Source organism: Cynoglossus semilaevis, chromosome 13, assembly GCF_000523025.1.
Source record: "Cynoglossus semilaevis isolate Cse_v1.0 chromosome 13, Cse_v1.0, whole genome shotgun sequence".
NCBI classification, from domain to species: Eukaryota; Metazoa; Chordata; class Actinopteri; order Pleuronectiformes; family Cynoglossidae; genus Cynoglossus; species Cynoglossus semilaevis.
Genome location: NC_024319.1, coordinates 660,964 through 679,542, shown reverse-complemented (window position 1 = coordinate 679,542; position 18,579 = coordinate 660,964). Strand labels below are relative to the sequence as shown.

The 18,579-nt window shown below is 41.0% G+C and overlaps 1 long non-coding RNA gene across 3 annotated transcripts in view; it reads left to right on the top strand.

The window, feature by feature from the left end:
- The first annotated feature begins 7,787 nt into the window (after positions 1–7,787).
- Positions 7,788–18,579, top strand: part of LOC103387879 (uncharacterized) — an 83,816-nt gene continuing 73,024 nt past the window's right edge. For 2 of the 3 annotated variants that reach the window (XR_001760958.2, XR_522469.3), the window contains exons 1-3: positions 7,788–8,318; positions 8,856–8,874; positions 9,303–9,408. This is a non-coding gene — a long non-coding RNA (uncharacterized LOC103387879). The remainder of the gene's footprint in view (positions 8,319–8,855; positions 8,875–9,302; positions 9,409–18,579) is intronic. The other variant, XR_522470.3, reaches the window with a different exon arrangement.

The window sequence follows — 18,579 nt, the reverse complement described above, 5'->3', positions numbered from 1 at the left end:
GGTCAACCAGAACCAGAACCACTGACGGGTCAACCAGAACCAGAACCACAGACGGGTGACCCAGAACCAGAACCACTGACGGATCGACTAGAACCACTGACGGGTCATCAGAACCAGAACCACTGACAGGTCAACCAGAACCAGAACCACTGACGGGTCAACCAGAACCAGAACCACAGACGGTGGTCAACCAGAACCAGAACCACTGAGGGGTCAACCAGAACCAGAATCGATGACGGGTCATCCAGAACCAGAACCACAGACGGGTCAACCAGAACCAGAACCACTGAGGGGTCAACCAGAACCAGAACCACTGACGGGTCAACCAGAACCAGAACCACTGACGGGTCAACCAGAACCACTGACTAAAACTCCCTTATTCTTCCCACAGTGAGAGTCCTGCAACCCCTCAGGCTGCCACCCGCGCGGCGCCATTAAGTATGTGGTTCCGCCGGGACTTGAACCCATGACCTTCTGCATGTACGGCAGGTATGATAACCGCTACACTATAAAAAATGTTTTAATAATTTATCAAGGTTGATCAATATTCCTACAAAAACAAAAAAACAACAATTTACTGGAACAAAGAGACAAATAATGTTTTTTTTCACACCAGTTTTTATTTATGACAAATTCAAACGATTAATTATTGACGTGGAAAAATGTCGAGAAAATGTTACAAAATAATAAAAACCAACACGTGGTGACAGGAGCCGTTAAATAACTTCCTGCAGCCTTGATGGCAGTTGGAATAAAATTAGTCCAACTACAGAGAGTCAATGAAGAGGGCTGTAAACACCCGGGGCGGGGGCCGAGGGGGGGGCAGCTTCGTAGTAAGTGTAAACAAGACTCAGTTGTTCAGGAGAGTGAACTTCCTCAGAAGCCTGACACGATGATGGAGGGGGTCCGGATGGGACCTTGTTAGCCTGAAACGCTGGCTCAGCGGATAAGGGCGCCACCGCGCCGACCGTTATCGTGGTTAAAATGAGGGGCGGGGGGTGTACATAGGCGGAGGACTGCAAAACAGCCAGCGGGGGGCTCCCTGTGTGTCTCCCCGTATCAAAGGCTGAGAGGAAGCACACAGGCCTGGCCGTTAGAGCGAACGCGGCGGTGGCGGCGACGGCAGCGTGAATGGACCTCTGTCAATTTGCCAAGTATCTTGGGTGATTAACATTTGAACCGTGGCTCATCAAGAGCCCCCCCCTGTGGATGAATGATCACTCTGTCAGCATCGTTAGAGGAGCCCGATCAGGGAGGCCAAGCACTGGCTCCGACCGGACCGCCGTGGAAACCTGCAGGTAGAGAGGAACACGTGACAGCCAGGACGACGAGCCGTAAACTGATGGAATGTGTCGCTACGGCAACCAGAAGGGTGACGGCCAATCAAATCACTGGTGGAATTTAGAAGTCAATCTGTTCAATTAAAACAAACGTTTCTTTTCATGATAATTTATTATGACTTTAATGACTCAATGAACCGGGAAACAAACCGATATTATTGGCCGATATTAGCTTAGTTATATCGGTAAGAATCGTTATTGGTTTTTCCTCCGATAAAGAAAACCCGATCTCGAACTCATTGTGACACGTGTCCTCTGCCTTTAAAAAGAATCGTTATTGGTTTTTCCTCCGATAAAGAAAACCCGATCTCGAACTCATTGTGACACGTGTCCTCTGCCTTTAAACCAAACGGTTGCGAATATCGGTATCGGTTGATATCGGAATCGGAAATTAAATGTTTGGACAAAATCGGCATATCGGATATCGGCAAAAACGTTAATATCGGACATTTCTACTCACATCATACTACACTGATGGTCTTTAACCAGCAGGTCCACAGCCCCTAGGGGTCCACAATAGTACTGCAGGTAACTTTGGTTCTATCACTCCAAAGTTTGGTAATTTTCTCCATGGTTATCGGCAAAAAGTTAATATCGGACCCCTAGGGGTCGACGGTAGTACTGCAAGTAACTTTCTCCAAGTTTTTGCAGCAGCCTTTAGCCCCGCCCCAAATGCTCTCATAGGTTGAGACGAGTGAATACCCCGGTCTTAAACCAGTCACAAAACAGTTAAAAAGTAAGAATTCTGTCTCATATGTAAAAAAAAAGAGCTGAGGCTCAGGAGAGTCTTCTCGATGCTCGGCCTTTTCTCCGTGACTTTGCTCCCGTCTCCTCTCTCTCATTAACAATGTATGGAGGCTTCTCACACTGATATAAACAAACAAGGACAAAGAAAAACCAACACGGAGGTATCTGAAAAGTCAGCTCAAAGAAGAGCCGAAGAAAAGTGCGTTTTCTGACAGAGGTCACTCTGACAAACGTTCTTCTGTCTGGACTTTGTTACGTCATCGCTGTTAGAAACTGTCATTGTGGGTCTTTTGTTTTATATTTTTTATTTTTAATTTCTCTGCTTTGTCGCGGTTCATTAAAAAGAAAAAAAAAATCCGATCTGATCCCGTTTGATCGACATGTTTACCCCAGTTCTGGATGGAATTCATTAGCCGTAATTTAGCGTTCACTTGATCAGACAGAGAAAAAAGGATTATGTGAACTGAGATAAAACAGAGTCGAGTGAAAGCAGTGAAAAGATTATCAAGTACTGCCAGGCTAGCAGGCCGCCCGAGGAGCTGGGCGCCGCTCAACCGCTATCTTGTTGCTGTTGTTTTGCTCTTTGTGTGTGTTTTGTGTGTGTGTGTGTTAAGGCTTACTGTTTTAATGTTCTTCTCATTTCTTAAACTTAAAACCCAAATCAAAATACGTTCAATTAAAATACTTTTTTTTTTTTAGAGATTTACACAGCTGGTAACCCTGGGCACCTTAAAGCACATATATCAAACGCAAGGCCCGCGGATCGAATGTGGCCCGCCACATCATTTTATGTGGCCCGCCAGAGTTTATTAACCGTATGATTGTTTTAGTACAAATGTTTATCTTAAAGGCTCTGTACGTCTAGTTACTTTGAGTAAAACTCAAATCTCCCATAAGGTATGTTAAGGTACGTTAAGGTACGTTACGAAACAGGATGTTTACAATTCTAAACCCTGGTCCTGTTTTATTCTAGCTGAGAATGATCTGGAATATCTCATAGAAAAAGTGATTGAATATGGAGGTTATTTTTCTGAAGCCTAACTTACTTAACAAGATTAAGTTTTTCTTGGGCAGAAATAAACCCTTTTTTTGGTACAAGAGTTGTTGCCTCTTTGGCAGCGTGTGCTTAACATCAGCAGAGGGAACATTATTTCTGTTGAGTCCAAATTAAACCAGTGTAGAGGCTACTTTTCACTGGACTGTGGTCAGAGTCCTTCATTATTATGGACAGATTTTCCCAAGGGTTTGAAATCAAAGCCCAGAGGAGGTGAGAGCGACTGCCTCTCTTTCTCCTCTTGTGTTGAAAGGTTATTATGGAATTATTGATCGGAAACTCCAGTATTTGCTGCCTAGCCCAGCTTAAATGCTCATAATGGCTCAGTAAATAAAATAAATCCAGTGCAATCATAACCCTATCTGTCCGACAGCAGATTTGCTGAACTCTTCAGAAGCCAAATATACATGCTGTTTTTAAAATTCCATTTAAAAAAAAAACTGCTTGCAAACTCATGCTGCTGCAAACCTGCAGTGCCTGAGGAAGGGAGAGGGAGGGTGGGGTTCTGCTGATGAAGCCGAAAACTGCACACTTAAAAAGTTAGTGTCGGTTCTCACAGTGGAGAAAAACCACGAGTTCCTGTCATCTGGTCTATGTATGTTAGCTACACCGTTTGTCTGTACCAGGACTGTTGTAGCTAACGTTAGCTCTGGTGTCTGTACCATGATTGCTTTAGCTAATGTTAGCTCTGGTGTCTGTACCAGGATTGTTTTAGCTAAAGTTAGCTCTAGTGTCTATACCAGGATTGTTTTAGCTAACGTTAGCTCTGGTGTCTTTACCAAGACTGTTGTAGCTAATGTTAGCTCTGATTGTAGCTAACGTTAGCTGTGGTAGAGTCTGTACTCACAGCAACATGTTTGACATTGAGACGATATTCTTAGTAAAAGGAAACCAGACTCTTGCGGTGTTGTGATTCACCTCTCATCCAATAGTCTTCTTCAGGTTTTACCCCCATCGTCTGGTCTATTGTGGAGGTGCAGGTGCAGGTGGAGGAGGAACTCCTGGAGCGTGTAGTCTATGAATGATATTATCCCGAGCCTCAGTGAGTTAGAGGACAGCAGGAGGTTATCATGTGTAAATGTCAGGTGGTTCGACATGATTGAAAATTAACAAGACAAGTCACTGACAAGACAACTGCCCCCGACCCGCAGGTTTGTTATTCCTGTGTCCCTTTGATTTTTTTTTTTTTTTTTTGTTTTCCATTAAAACAGAGAAAATCTCATTCTGTTTTTTCCCCTCACCTGAGCTCCCACAGCCACAGTCCTGCCTGGCGTCCGTCCAGGAACCTCAGCGACTCTGCAGACATCAGCGCTCATTTCCCAAACAGGTTTCACTGGAGCACAATGAAATAAAATGTTTGCACGCGCGCACAAATACCGCACGTACTGTATCCACTCTCTGAGGAGGCAAAGTGAACCGGGCTCTAACAACTTTCTCCGTGCAGCTCGGAAATAAATCACCAAGTAATTACAAAGTGCAATCAGTCAAACAGAGAGTGGATGTGTTTTCACTGGCTCGTCTCTGTCCAACGCTAAATTCACTCTGAAGATTTTACAGCCAGAGCTGCTTTTTTTTTTTTTTTAACTTGGAAGCAACAAACCACTGGAAAAAATGTCTGCGTTTTTCAGCAAAGATGAGGAATTGACAGGTAATGAAGTGGCCGAGGATGTAGGAGCTGCTGTAAAATGATCATAAATATATATTCTGTCGCAGGGATTTCAGTTTAGTGCTGTGATTATCATGCATTTGATTACCTTATGTCACGGATTTTTTTATTTCCTGCACAGATGTTTCCACTGCAACAGACGATCACGGTGTTGTTGTAGGTTCGGTTTGTTCGTCTGACCGTTGTTTTTGGGGGGAGAAAGACCCCGAAAACAACCTGCAGTCACATTTAAATCTGTAAAACTTATAAAAAATACAAAAAATGGGAATATATTTATATGTAGGTCCTCAGTTATCCAGGTCATTTTGTCTGAAGCAGTTCAAACTAGCTTGGCCACCAGAAGCCTGGTGGGCTTCTTCAGAGAGGTCAGAGGTCAAAGGTCAAATGCTTCTAGAGACCAAACCAGTCCGGTTGCCAAGTTTCAATCTACTTTGGATCAGTCTAAGAACTTTTTCAGTATTTTACTTTCCACAAGAAACCCATTTAGAAGTAAACTAACCTGGAAAAAGAGCCAACAACAACAACAACAACAGTAACAATAATAATAACAATAATAAAAATAGAGCTTTTACAGGATTGACATCAAATCCCTTTCAGCGTCTCAGCTGTCAGCCCATTCTGCTGGCTACACAGAAACACAGCACTCACACCTCGGTGTAGGTAAATGAAATAGTGCGTCGGCAGCAGTTTCTGCTGTGATTTCATTCGCAGCCTGGATGTCATCCACGGGCTACATTGTAAGCCGGGTCAAAGGAATTCATTCTTTGCTGAGGCACACACACACACACACACACGCGGCCGATCCCAAACAGGCGCAGACGTCAGACTCTGCAGCATTAATTCTGCACACCTGTACTGATGATAACAGGTCAGGTGGCAAAAGGGAATTCACTGCTGCGGGTGCTCAGGTTCTCTGAACAGCGTTATTATTTTTAGTGTTCTGTGCTGAAGCGGTAGCAGTTATAAGGTGAAAGAAACTCAGAACACAATGCTCTTCCAAATGTTCATTAGCACAACAGGCGAACACTGTCGGTCTTTGACCAGAAACAGTCGCTCGATCTCTGCCGTCCATGGATGTTCAATGACAAATCCAGTCGGGAAAAGAAGGAGTCTTCAGGAAACACGATGGCAGACGTTCGGCGGTTTCCATGGCTACCAAGTCATCCTATACTGTGGAGCGAGATTGTCAGTCTCAATTACAAAACGGGTGATTAGCATCAAGGTACTTGTGCAGGAGGAAGCACTTTCGGATCAGCAGGCAGCTGTGTGACTGAGGGGTAATCAAAGCGTATGATTGCGCTCATTTCATGAGGACCCTGTTTGTTTTGCAGATTAGCTGGAATCACAAAGAGGCCAGAAATTCTCCCACATGAAAGTCAGAAACTTTTTTTTTTTTTACATCTAGTCACACTGAACTTTACATTGAGGTGAATTACTCCTGATTTTGAATGAAAAAGGAAGAGTTCTATAGGATTTAGACATTCAAAACCTATTTTTTTTTATAAAAGTTAAAATTATGGAATTAATAATATGGGACAAAATTGTGTCAAAATTGTGTCAAAATGTATTATTAATTACAAATAATTTAATTCCTCCACAAACTCTCACAAAACACATTGCCACTTAGGCTTTGTTTAATTTTGTATGCACCATTTATATGAAAAAAAAAAGAAAAGTCAATGTCACCCTGCGTCGGTCAGTCAGAGGACGTCATCAAGCTAATGACAAAATGACTTCTGCCTCGGTGGTAATTGACACTGCAGAGAGTGGAGCCCCCTGCAGCCAACAATTAACATATCTCAGATGTCAGTGGTGTTGTGTATTCATGTTCATATTAATGCAGCTTTGAACTCACACTCTGCTCATCTTTGTTGGTGTTTGTTGGGTTCACAGAGACTCATGTACCAGGGTGAGTCGTAAAGTCCTCAGACGGATGTGTGGATTTCTGCAGGTATAGATCAGACGGATGTGTGGATTTCTGCAGGTTCTATACCTGTCGACCTTTGCCATTTTGGTACACTAGGTGATATTATGATTTAGCGCCCCCAATGGCTCCAATTGTAATTTTTTTTTAAATCTGAGGTGGCTACAGCATAGCCCTCCCCAGCAGATGGCACCCTAGGCAACTTGGATATAGAATTATTAGCATATAAAAAGTTTTCAAGATGATGTCAAAAACTGACGTCCAACATCGGCCAATGAAAATCCAAACTAAAATAATCATTGAAATAGTTCCTCTGTTTTAATGTTCAGATTTGGTCAATAATAATTCATGGTTACATTTAGAAAAGAGTTCAGTGACAAGGGTTGGTTTTACAGTGACAGTAATTTTTCACAGCTTATAATAAAAAGTCTCAAGGTGATGAAGAAAGAAGTATTTCGGTGTGAAATACACGGTTCTGGTGTCCTCAACACTAGACCACGTCTGTGGAGTCCCACAGCTGAGACACTCACTGGGATGGTGCCTGATAGACTTAGAAAAATGGATTGGCACTTGGACCAAGCAGGTGGAACCACGGCTTAGACCACCTGTGGTTGTTACATCATTTTTAAAGGACAGTGTGTACAGCTGCAAGGTGAAGACTGCAGAGAAGTGAGCAATTATACCCCAGATACATGACACGACCCAGACCAGGGATGGCTAATCATTTTTCCCCAACTGAAGCTTGAAATCCTGCTGCTGTTTGCTGCTAATAACCAACCGCCATCCTTCTCCATCACCATCACCACCTTACGTTTGCTGCTAATAACCAACCGCCATCCATCTCCATCACCATCACCATCTTACTCCATAGTTCACTTTAAAGAAAGACTATTTCTAATTTTCTCTTTTATTTTAGGGAACATTGTTCCCAGGTTCTTTGCTTAAATGTCACAACCAGCTCCCATTTATTTCTACAAACAATTGCCGAGATCCACAGTAATAACTAAAATCTGCCAACGCAAACATTTGTGAAACACATACATACATCTTCTTGATGATTTTTGTCTGTCTGTTTCATGGTATTTAGGAATGTTTATTTAAATTACTAATGTGAAAATAAACCTTGATTAATCCAGAGCTACGCTGTGATTAATCTGATTAAACCTGTAATCGATTGACAGCCCTGATTAATGTAGGTCAATAGACAACCTTTCTATTTTTTGTAGTGTTGTAGTGTATTTTCTAATCTTTTGGGCTTGTTTTTATTCGGATGCTTGTTTCCCCCAATCTGGCAACCCGGACTTAACTTTCACGCTTTAAGGCCGATAAGAGAGGCGTATTATTTATCTGCTACGACGGCAACGGATAATTTCGAAACAAACGAATCTAAGTTTTGTTTTTTAAATTATCCTTGTTTTTTTATTTGTATTAATTACCGTGTATGACATTCACAAATTAAATCACGGCGTTCAAAATGTCGTCGCTGACTCTGAGGAAAAAGGTAACGTAGCCAGGTATGTAGCCATTAGCTCGTGTCACGGTTAACGTTCATCAGGGAGTGTCTGTACTTCAACGGAAGACATGAAGGTGTGTTGTGTTGTCTTTTCTATTAAAAATACATCACCGGTTCATATATTGATGTTGTTTGTGTACTTGTTGTGGCTGTAGTGTGTCTGCGTTTTTGTCTGAAAGTTAAAAAAAATCCTTTATCCATGTCAAAGTGTTATTTTACCGTCATTTTTTGTGTTTATTGACATATATAATATATTGTGTGAAGGAGAGGGGAAATTAAATTCGTGCACTTCACCAAAAATGTCAAACGTTAAATGGTGAAATACCTGCTGACAAGGAACAAAATGGCTGCTGAAATAATTTGTCTTTATATTTTTATTTTAATTTTACCAGTTTTACCTTCAGAGTCCTACAGGGGGCTATAAATAATATGTATTATTATGTGAACTAGTCGTACAATCAAGAACAGCTTTTGTCTGCCTGCCTTGGTACACTTAATATTCTGTTTTTTCAAGTGTGAATTGTGTTCATAGTCAGAAAAATAAGTGCCTCTGAATTTCATGGCTGTTGTTCTCCTTATTTATTTTCTCTCTTTTCTCTCCTGTTGAGCAGCAGAAAAGGCAGAAAAAACGTAAGTTAAAAAATATGAAAAGACTGAAGTTTTTGGTTACAAAAGGTTTTTCTGTGAAGACAAGTACGAAACAAAGGCATGAACTGAGGTTTTTTTTTTCCTGCAGCAGCAACAACAACGACGAACTTCTGATTTTAATGCTGCTGTCTGCTTCTATATGTGCTTCACACTCACTTGGTATAAAACCAAATGTTTGAGAGGAGCTTCAACAATGAGAATGACAAAAGCAAAAAGTGCTTCAAAAAGTGCTTTTCATACTGAAAATTTTCTCAGGTTTTAATACAATACCCTAAAAAAAGTGACTCTTTCTTGTATTATACATTTAAATATTTTCACTGACTGTTTCTAGTGTTTAACACGAGGCTTGTTTGTGTTCAGTTAAAGCCTGGTGTATCTGACATTTCCCATTCCTCCATTTTTGTTTGTAGATGATGAGCTGATTAGCAGGTGGGCAGTTTGAAGAGTGCAGCTTTGATGTTGGAGTGGAGAAGATCACCATGGGAACAGACACCTTCGTGGGCATCGACATGGAGGGTAAGTCAAATTTACGTGCAACTTACACCACACCGTACTTACTAAAGTGTTGACGTTTATATGTACTGTATAGTAGATAAGAGGGACTGTACACCCTCTGGTGGTTTGGTCGTTAAGTAAGCAGACTTGTGTCCGGGATGTCACAGGTTCAAATCCCTCAGCTCCCTGGTGCCACTCAGCGTGGCTCCGTCCCCATTCAGTACTCCCCGCACACTCAGCTTGAGCTGCTCACTATTTGTTTGAACTGTCTTTGTGTGTGAATAGGAATGTGAATGGTTGTAACCCCACCTTTGTCCAATCACTGCTGGGTTCAGCTCCAGCTTCTCTGGTGACCCTGAAAATCCAATAATAAGACAAAGATAAATATACTTTCCATCCATCCATCCATTTTCGTCCGCTTATCCGTTACCAGGTCGCTGGGGCAAATCACACTGCACCGTACCAACCCCCCCCCCCCCCCCCCCCCCCCGCCTGAACCTTCCTGCGGGTGGTGAGTCCACTGTAAGGTACCAACCGCCCTAACTGGGATTCGATCTTGCCACTAAATATATATTTTAGGTTTCCAAATAAAGTTTACTGAGCTTAAGTTTGATTTTTTTTTTTATTTATTATTTTTATTTACCATTGATGTTCTGTTATTCATTGATACAGTAGATAATCTCTATACCAACACATTTGCAGTAGACAAGGAGCTGGTGAGACCAAATGATGTTGACAAGAGCTTCACAATCATTTTAGCTCTGAAGATTAAAAGACTGGTCCAACTAGCAGGGCTTACAGCCAGACGATAGATGAAAGACAGTGAGAGGCTTTCATCAGTCCGGCTCAGATCATCAGTGGGTTGATAATGATGATGATGATGATGATGATGGTATAAACTCGTACTCGGCATGGTTACATTCAGTTGTTTAAAAGGCTGTCTTGTCTGATCTACCTTCTGTTTGTGAGTTCAAGCTTTTGTCTTCACTGCATTTATTAAATGCTAAAAATGGTTTTTCCTTTCAAGTGGTTAGAAATACAAATATTGTAATTGCCGTTGAGAGCGTAAACCTGATGTATTGTTATGGATAATTACGTAGTCAGAGGTAACAGTGACTAATACAGCATTTTATCACACATTATTTCAAGTTTTTATTTTAAAGTCTGTTTAGAGCTGGTGTTCAGTCAGTAATGGACGATCTCAAACAATGACAGTCTTTGGTGTTGGGCTAAGACTGCTGTGGTGTGCTAAAAGATGTCTTTTTTTTTACCTATGCAGTGCATAGCTATGACTTTGCTGTTGCTCTGAGGGGTTGATGATGAAGTTTTGGTTGTGGAGTCTTGAGGACATTTTGTTTTTCAGGAACATTATTGTCTATTGATGATGAAGTTTTGATTCTGGAGTCTTGAGGACATTTTGTTTTTCTTTAGTTTTATATTTGATTCCATGACATGAATGTTTTTGAGCAGAGATATTTTCGCCGCTACTGAACAAAAGCATCGGTGCAGGTTGGACTCGTTCGCGGTTGGCATTACGTATAAATCTAAAAATGGCTCAATGTAATGTTAGCTAGAATCCCCTGATGTTGCCCGTTCATATTCAAATGCTGTTCACAATATGTATAATTTAAAGAAATGAACTTGGTGTGTTTCTGTGTGATCGCACATGTGAATAGGTATGTGCATGGGTGTTTGTGTGTATTTGTATGTGTATCTGTATGTGGGTGTGTGTAGACAATGGGTGTAGAAATGAAGTAAATTTCCTCAGTATAAAATAAATCTTCCTCCTCCTCCTCCTCATACGGGTTTTGTAGAGAGAAGGTAATGAATTTGTGCTGACAAAAATGGACTACGTTATTAAACATATGTAAACAACATTACTGTGACGCAGAAACAATATGGGACCACAATGCAATGTGACCCGGGGTGTTAATCTACAACGCATCGCGACAAGTCGCTTCGTCAAAGAGAGAATTTAGAGCAAATTAACATAAGAATTTCCCCCGAGGACGCTTCTAATCAGAGTATACTACTGTTTTGTGCTTCTGCTTAATGAATCATAGGAATTATCCTCATATTATAAATGGCGAGTCTTCGCAGGGCTATTAGTTTGTTTCTTTAGGGTGTCTAATAGAAGACATGCTTCATTTAGGGGCCCTGCAGTGTCCCACAGCAACACACAATGAATTGCATTATTTCCAACAGCTGCCATTTCCCAACGATCTTATCAGTGGAACACTAACATAATGTGGCGGAGGAAGTTATTATTCCAGGCCAGCCATCTCACTCTCACTCTGTAATAGCATTCATCTGTCTGGGCAGGTCTTTTACTTCCAGCGCTCCGTCCTCCTTGTTCATTTTCCCCACACATTCTTCTTCAATTATAAAAGATGAGTTCCCTCAGTAAATATATTCCCTGCTCAGGATTTATATTCAGCGACAGTTTGCCTTTAACTTTAATTTTAATGCTAATGTCTCTGTGCTTTAATAACTTCCCGGCGTGTGAAGCGTGTTTGGCGGAATGTGCCGCTGCCTGAATGCAATAACACCTCATTCAAGGCGTTGATTGAATTTCTGCCGCATCTTCAGGTGTCTTTGACTCGTAGAACAAATGTTCTTTTATCCTATTACTGACTGCTGACTTACTTTTCTCTATTGATATGCTGCCCAGGTTCGTGTGTGTTTCCAGGCTCTGAATACACTGCCTGATTTCGGGCAGGTAGTCCCAGCATGTGGGACTCATCATGGCCACTTGACGCCTGCCTCGTCCCTCACATTCGTTCATCATCCCACAGCAGCACATTGTTTTCTGTCTCCATTTTCTAGGCCATTACAGTCACACTCACAGTCCCATTGACATGTCCAATCATTTGTTATTACCATGTTCCCCTCTGAACACCGGCATTACAGGTGCTTTCATAACACTCATGTAACTGGGAGGCGTGGGAGGGGAGGGGACATGGAGGGGGGGGGGTGAAGAAGATCATTCGGGGCTTGTTCTTCTGCCTGTTTTTCATGGACATGTGCAATTTTCTTTTTTTTTTTTTTTTTACTTTTGACATTTTGTCATGTAGCTTTAAAAGGCTTTTGTCATTAGGTTCGATAAGGTTCCTCTCAAACCAGCAGTTTAGTGGAAAGGTGGTTAGTGCTTTTGCCTTACAGTACGACGTTGACGGGTTCAAACCTCGTTCTCATGATCGGCCATGAATGCTAGAGTTTTAGTCGTCCACTTTAATGAACCGGAGGTCAGTCTGTCCAGGGTGTAACCCGTCGCCCTGCTCAACGTCCGGCCTTTGACTGTAAAAATGCTGATACGTGATTAGACAACCTATCCTAACAGAGACGCTGTAATTAAAGCTAAAAAATGACAACAGTGAAACTGTCAGTGGACACAGTCGGCCATTTCTGTTGGCATACTGTGAAGCCTAGTATTGAGCTGATGGTTTGTAAAGACAGAGTGGAGAGAGAGAAAAAAAAAATCATGAATCTGGTTCTCAGACAACTTCTGGATTCACACGTTATAGATGCTTCAGGGCAGCTGATCACTGTAAACCAAAAGGTCTCAAAGTTTTTATTTATACATTTTAAAAAATAACATTCAGTAGATATTGGCAATCTTTAGTCATTTCTTTATCTTTCACAAAAAAAAACAACTTAAAAATGTGTGCAAAACATTGGATATCAGGCCAAGTTGATGTATTATTTAAAAGTAATTCAGAAGCAGCTTGTTATACACTGTGCAGTGTATTTTTCACCATTTGCTCTCATCTTTGATGTGTAAACAAAACAATTCAACATGCCGGGGTGTGCTTGAAAAAAAAAAAAAAAACATGTGAAAATATTCTTATTTCCACAGCCTTTACACCGTAGTAGGAGCTCAGGCTGTGGCCTGTACAAACTGCACTCATACTTATGGTATAAGGGCTGTCGATAATGTCTTTATTTCCATTGGTCGATATTGTAATTTAAGGCAATAAAGTGACAGATAAGAGAGGTAAAAAAAAGCAGTCAATGATCATCGAGGACTAAAGACCACTAATGGCACATTTCTAACCACTGTCAAGTCTGCCGAGTCGGCACTTTGTTTGATGGGATCAATTTGTGCGAAGTGCTAGAATGTAGTTTTACTTGAAGTCTTAAAGGGTTATTTGACAGTATCTCAGTGAATCCAGATTTAAATTAGATTAATTTCTTTACAAAAGAACAAACCGTTGACGAGTCCGACCGGTTGACCTGTAGCTCCTCATTTCTTATTCTTACTGTAGGTCAACCATATAGAAAAACAGAACAATTAAACTACTCTTGCATGTTGTTGGACTCTTGGAGTAAACTGGAGTAGCTGGAGAAGTACTCTGAGAAACTGGAGGACCTGGAAAAGTACCGGGACAAAAACGACGTCTGTTTCGATGCCACCTTTGTGGGACAGAGTTTATGAACTTAGCTACAGTAAATAGTTTGTTCTTGGAGGATAGTACTTACAGCTACACTTGATAACTACATTACTTCCGTGATGTCGTCTCACAAATGGAAGAAGACGGGGGAGTGCATATTTTACAATGACTGATGTCTGATGTAGTACACACACACACACACACCGGTGTAGTGAGGTATTGGCAGACACAACAGTGAGGCAGAGTTTATAAAAGAGTCTGAGTCAGCGTTTGTCTCAACCGTTCATATGAGAACATTAGTATTTATTATCAGGGTTGGGGGGGGGCTTTTACTGGAAACAAAGGATGAGGAACGGTACAGTGTGATGAATGAAGTATCGACTCACTAACAGTCTGTCTACACCGTGCACACTCTTAAAGGGGTTGTTTAGATATATTCTGCATTTCAGGAGTTCACATATGAGTTAACTTGACACTCGCACATTTAGTGTTATGGAAAACTTGGCTGACTGCACAGAGACACGAGGGAAGGACCGACCAGCCGACTGAAAAAAAAATGCTTACTGTCAAAACCGATGATTGGTTCCACACAGGATTTGATGATTTTAACTGACATTAATTGTGATATAATTGCATTGTTAAGCTCAAGAATTTCAAACCCTAAAGTGATGATGTCATTCATCCATTTTCCGTCTATTTTTTTTTTAATCCAATTTCTCCAAAGAGATGTTTCTCTGTAAAACCTTTAAACCACTTTAAACCTGCACACCTGCACCCGACACTCGCTGTCAGCAGTGGCAGTGTCTGAGGTCTTGGAGGTTATTCAGAAAGTATTTTTAGCCTAACCTGTGTAAGGGATTTACAAACAACTCTTGCTGTTGTTTTCATTTATCTCAAAGCTACACCTTTTACACTTCTCTATATTTGGTGTAGTTTTAAACCCAGGGGAGGCCACGAGCTGAATGTCATTTATCTTCTGTTCTCCATGTGGTTTACAACTGCCCATGGTGCGATCGACTTCTCATTTTATTTCTTTTCATTAAAACACAGGTTCATAATAATGATAATAATGATAATAATCGAATTCTTTATTCATTCCACGACGGGGACGTTTAGGGATATGTTTCCCCTGGGATTCGAAACCAAGACTCGTTTAACAATGGCTTGAGCTGACATAATATTAATATCATCATAATAATGGTTGATAGACAGTGTTGAGGGTGTGATGGAGTCATGCTAACATAAACTGGCCTCATCTACAGTCTGATCACATGCTTTTTTTTTTTTCGAAAGCTTTTTTTAGTGGAGAGAAAATGATCCATTGTTTGAACAAGCAGCATGAAACAGTGTTTCAGAGTTGGTGGAAGTTACTAATTGAAAGGCACCTGATGATAATCAGGTACTGTAGACACTGTGTTTCTGATGGACGCAGTCATGGGGGGGGCTTTCATGACATTGTGTTAGAGGTTTTTGAAGTTTGAGTCCTCACATGTTTAGTCCTCAGAGCCTCATCCACACAAGTCTAATGAGGTCTTTTGTGTTGTAGACAGTGAACAGCCAAAATTTTAATTCTGCAGAAATTGTGGAGAAACCACTTGTTTTTTTTTTTTAATTAACAAACCGATATCTCAAATTTAAGACAGCTAAATGAATCATAATTATTCATAGCCCCTAGCCTACAAAAACAAATGCAAAACAAACCTTAAATAATTAGTATAACATCATCGACATATACCTGCTTTCTCACCAATATTGCTAAATATTCCGTCGTTGCGACCTTTTTTTAAAATAGCAGTCGATTTAAAAAAATAAAAAAAAACAGCCCAAAGCAAACCAATCCTCATAACGCTTAGCATAGTTGTTGGGCGAGCTGAAGTGAACTGTTCATTCAGATAGAAAGCGGCTCATCAGGTTTGAATAATAATGACATTGCTGCCCATTTCACAAGTCCTGGCTTTATGTTGCAGACAGCTGGAGCAGCCCAGACTGAAATTGAATTTGGTTCATTGCTCTCTCCTGTCTTATTCTTTTGTGCACTTTTCCTCTCTTTGGCATTGATTGTTATTCAACGTACTCTTTGTGTTTGTAGACGTAGTGCCGTCCAGCACACAAAGACACCAAGACTGGTTTTGGTGTCTTTGTGAACTCAAAACACACAATTTGAATCCTGCAGAAAATTGATGCAAAAAAACAGAATTTGAAATCAAAGACTAAAAGAAAAAAAGCAAAATTATTGCCATTCTATAACATTTGTTATTGTATTGTATTTATATTTCTTAAGAATTAGAAGCCCCTGTACATGTACAAGTGATTGAAGCTCATCAACAAGTTTTGATCTAGCGCCATCTGGTTTTTTTTTTGCTCTGCAAAAACTGGAAGAACATTCAAGGGAACTAGGTTTCAGTCCTTGGACCAGACAAAGAAACAGGTTGTGACCTGGTTTCAAAGACATTTACTAAAAAAGAAGGAATTTGCAGATGGAAACATCACAGCTGAAGAGTTGAGAATAAAAAAAAGATGTTTGAAAGCCATCACAGCTGAAGAGTTGAGAATAAAAAGAGAATAAAAAAAAGATGTTTGAACGCTGTCACCTGTGATTGTGATCAGGTCGCAGTTGTTTTCATTTCAGATCCACAAAGTATGTTTTTAGTTAATTAGCAGGTGTTTGGCCCAGTTGCTGCTGCAACTATTGGCCGTAATATTTATGACCTAACTCTCGCAGTTGTTTTCATTTCAGATCCACAGAGTATGTTTTTAGTTAATTAGCAGGTTTTTGGCCCAGTTGCTGCTGCGACTATTGGCCGTAGTATTTATGACCTAACTCTGGGCTCATTGTTTGCCAGTAATCCTTTAATTTTTTTTTTTTTTTCATCAAGCTGCTGCTGCTCAAGCTTTTGTCCTCAGATTAGCACCAATGTCAATAATGATCACACAATACAGGAAATATCCTAGGTGGTCCTGCCAAGGCTTTAGTATCACTTTGTTTAACATGTCTCAGAGGATGAAGAAAATCCATACAGAGAGAAAGAGAGAGAGAGAGAGAGAGAGAGCAGACATGGGCTACGATGCAAGAGAATGTTGAATGGTAAAGATTTGGGGCAATTTGCCCAGTGCCATGATCTTGTGATAGCATTGCTTTGTTGAAATTTCATATTTTGGATCTGAAATATTCCGATGAGGCTTTTTCCCAAATTAAATTAAAGACCAGACTGTGATCAGTGACAAACAGCTGATTCTGAATGAACGAGTTTCAGGATCTATCCCATCTATCCTGATATCCTACGACTGATTTGACGTCATTCTAGACAAAGCTTGGCTTGAGCAATTTCCGCTCCAGTCGTTGTACATTTGAAGGCCGCACCTCAGCCTAAATCATTTGGCAGGAGCTGAGAGGAATGGAAGCAAACTCTTAATTGGGTCACACCTGAAGTGCAGGAAAAGGAATTTGTGGTGAAATCCCACACTCCCGAGAGCGTGTGCTCAGTTCAGATAAGCCCTCCACTCCATGGATTCTCCATGTTATCTACAGCTGGCAACAGCACTGTGAGATTAACGGGAGCAAGAGTTCAGACGCCCGTGTGCTCCGAGAAGCGGTGTGACAATGCACGCCCGGCCTCTAATAGGTCCGACACTTCCTGCTAATATTAGCAGAGGATGTCAAAATGTTTGGAGGATCCAACTTGACATCCTGACTTACACGAGATGACTAATTTAAGATAACTAATAGGTCTGACATCTGTTGCAGGCAGGGTCACAGTCATGTGAGGCGTAACCTTTATAAATTTATGACTCGGGCGCTCGGTGCTGTACTCCCCGCAGGACTAATTTATCACTTCACACAGCATGAAGGTACATGGAAATATTTTTTATTACTTACCTGCATGGACTTTTGTATCGCTAATAATTTACATCACAAATCGGAACATTAAGGATACTTTTGTTTTAATTTTAGTCCACAATCCACAAACCAAAAATATATACACTATATATATATATTCATATTACAGTAAATGGCGTGTGGCTGCGCTCGATCCGTAAAACCACGAGAGCATCAGCTTTGTGTTTGATCTGATCCAACTGCTGCCATCTAGCCTCATCAACATGTAAACAGAGGCGCGTCGCTGAAGTACATCCATCGGCCGCCACCGGAGAAATACAAACACACTCACGGGCAGCATTTCTATTTCTTTTCTGTGTTTCAAGCCTTCTCGAGGTACGCTTAAGTAAACAAGCGCCTGCTCACAAGACTTAAGGGCATGGGGGAAAAAAATCAGAGCACGTTTTTCTTTTTTTTGAAATGTTGAGATTAGAGATTGTTGGGAGTAAGAGGCGTTGAAGAGTGAGCCAAGAAATTGAACCTCGCTGCCACAGCATCAGTCAATCAGATATTTAATGGTATAATGGAGTTTTTGCCCCCACATACATAATTCATCTTATATTTAGCCTTCCATCACTTTCCACCCTCTGCTCACATTGACTTTGCCGCTTTAGACAAATTGTTGTGGATTTAGGAACATGATGGGAATTAATTTTCTTTCTGTCTGGCATGCTACAGGTCTTTAACCCGGGGGGACGTTACGGCGCCCCCGTGAATGTCAGTCAGCTGGATTTCTTTGCACAAACCCACCCTCCCATCCTCACTTTAAACCCAAGATTGCATCAATACTTCAGATGGCCATATGTATTATTCCTGACATCTTCAAGGTCATGAATGTTAAAAGGAGTCTCTACAGAAGTGCCACAATACGAAACATGACCTAAAAGTATATTTATATACACTTGTATATGTATACATTTCAGG